This window comes from Micropterus dolomieu, linkage group LG17 (assembly GCF_021292245.1).
Source record: "Micropterus dolomieu isolate WLL.071019.BEF.003 ecotype Adirondacks linkage group LG17, ASM2129224v1, whole genome shotgun sequence".
In the NCBI taxonomy this organism is placed as follows: Eukaryota; Metazoa; Chordata; class Actinopteri; order Centrarchiformes; family Centrarchidae; genus Micropterus; species Micropterus dolomieu.
The window spans coordinates 2,531,727-2,534,736 of NC_060166.1; positions in this window are offsets into that span (position 1 = coordinate 2,531,727).

Genomic DNA, 3,010 nt, shown 5'->3' on the forward strand with positions numbered 1-3,010 from the left:
CCTGAATTCAATAATGAACTATGCAATCTGACAGATACTGAAGAACTTCCAGAAAAACCAATAGTTAAAGTCATGCCTGTCCTTGAGCTGGTACCTGTCTCATCTGATGAAGTCTTCAGTGACACACCCAGTACAGCAGATACAGACATACTCTCACACTCATCTCAGGAGTGACAGAAACAGTGGCCAGAATTTTTTGATATCCCTACCATGTCTGTGGATGTAGAGTATAGACTTAGGCAAGCAGATCTGCTGTTTATGAGTGAGGGTACATACCTTAAAGTATCAAAAGAACTAAAACACGAGATACTTGAAAGATTGGCAGAGAGCATGTATAGCTACACAGCATACCCAACTGCTGCTCAGTTCGAAAGTGTTGCAGCAGCACTAATAAACAAGCACCCTTGTCTCCAGGAGCGAGGCTCAACCACTCGCTGTTGTGGTTGGAAAAATAGCCTTTAGCATAAAATGGGTAATTATCGAACAAAGCGTAGGCAATCAGGATGCCTTGATGTTTCAGTAAATGCAGGTAAGCGGGGAAGGCATTCAGCAGGACAACCAGCTAACAACGCATCAAGAAGGCAAACAAAGGTGAAATCAACTACTTGCCCAACTTTCCGGATGGATTTGATCAGGCAGCACTGGAGGGGGCCTGTAAAGACTTGGTTGATGAAATGCAGAAGAGAACACCAAATGGACCTCTTGTGAAACAGAAGATGGATCAGACCTTTTCTCTGAGAAGAAAAGAGGTAGTGGAGTCGGAACCCGCTATAAGCACGATGGTGAAACGCTGGCCTGCCCTTTTCACTGAAGATCAAGTATGTTTAAGAAAGAGAACATAACAAATAACTATCTTTCTATTATTATATATTGTGTCTAGATGTATATTTCTCTTGTCCTCTTTAAGGAAAACATTGGTATTTTTAATTTGGGGCATGATGTTTTTCATCAACATTGCAAATCATATAAAAAGGACATTCATGATGTTTTTCAGCACTACTTTGCAGATGGCTTAGCTGCCTTGTATAGTTCAGTTGATCTAAGTTCAGTTTTTTTGTTCTCTGTATTTTTCAGGTGTTCATAGAGTTCAGCAGGATTGTGGGCAAGAACCTCAAACAGGAGTTCTATGAGAGCATCGACCGGCACAGTCCTCGTCTCCTCGAGTTATTTCAATCCAAGAGAGGGAATGTTGGACAGTTGTTGACACAGATTTCACAACAGACCATACACATTCTGTACTTGGCGTTGTTTATCTCAGGTTTTGTATAAACATCATATCACAATGCTACTCTATTAGTTGTATAATTCAATCAAAACATTGCTTGTTTTTTTAAGCTTTCTTATAGATCATTATTTGTTTTTTATTTTAGCTAGCTAACTTGTTGTAATGTGTTTAATTCTCAAAAGACTACAGAGCCAACTACGATCCGGACACAAGTGCTCAGAGGGCTTCCTATCATCCTTGGGGACAACCCCACAAACTTCTTCAAAGCAAGCTTTGTAAGTAAGCTCTTGCTTTCTTATAATTTTTACCATTATTTATTTTTCACCATGACACTCTTATATTGATTAAAGTTGTTTTTCAAATGAGAAATATAATATGATTGTGCTCTTCTGTTATTCTTCATTTAGGAATCTGATGATGATGATGATTATTTTCGTGACCTTGACGTTGGGATTCTTCTTATTGAGCGTGAAGGTGCTGTGCTCACGTCTTCCCAGCATCTCAGTCCAGCTTTGTTGAAAATAGTCACTGAGGGAGAAGTTGTAATGGAGAACAAGATCTGCCAAAAGCAATGTGCATTCTGTTTGGACTCATGTATGCACTCCATCTTAACTACCCCAAGACCATGAAGCTCACATTTCAGTTCATCCAACAGGTATTGCTATTGTTAGGCCAGACTGACCTAAAGCCAAAGCTACAGAGTTTGAAAAATCAGCTCGCAATGTAAAAAGAGAAGTCAAGTCTACTGTAAGAGGCGGTTGACTACATTTTTCTTTTTGCCACACTAGTAAAATACTTTCTTACCTGTGGGGTAAACCTTTTTATTTTCTGTAAAACAAGCGGACGAACAGACACACGTAAAACGCAGACACACACGTACAACACCCACACACAACACACACAAACAACACTGACACACACTTAAATGCTGTAGGAATCATGCTGAAGGAGAAATTGAGAGGAGTTGTAACAGAAAGACATAGGCCTAAGACATTATTGTTCTAGTTCTTCACCGGTCTATGTAGATTGTTCTGATATGATAGTCTGTTGGTTCATGCTCTGTCCTCCCTTCATTTAGGCAGATGAAACAGATCCTGTTTGTTTGCGTTTTCTTGTACATTTGAGTGGGTGTTTCTGGTAAATTTTGTTTATGGATTTACCACTCAGGGGACATCTATGGTTTTATCTTGTAAATTTGTGACACATACAACACCCACACGGGCAACACACACGGACAACACCCACACACACGGCAACACAGACACGGGCAACACACACGGACAACACCCACACACACGGCAACACAGACACGGGCAACACACACGGACAACACCCACACACACGGCAACACAGACACGGGCAACACACACGGACAACACCCACACACACTGCAACACAGACACGGGCAACACACATGGACAACACCCACACACACGGCAACACAGACACGGGTAACACACACGGACAACACCCACACACACTGCAACACAGACAACACCCACACACACTGCAACACAGACAACACCCACACACACGGCAACACAGACACGGGCAACACACATGGACAACACCCACAGACACGGACAACACACACGGACAACACCCACACACACTGCAACACAGACAACACCCACACACACGGCAACACAGACACGGGCAACACACACGGACAACACCCACTCACACTGCAACACAGACACGGGCAACACACACGGACAACACCCACACACACTGCAACACAGACAACACCCACACACACGGCAACACAGACACGGGCAACACACA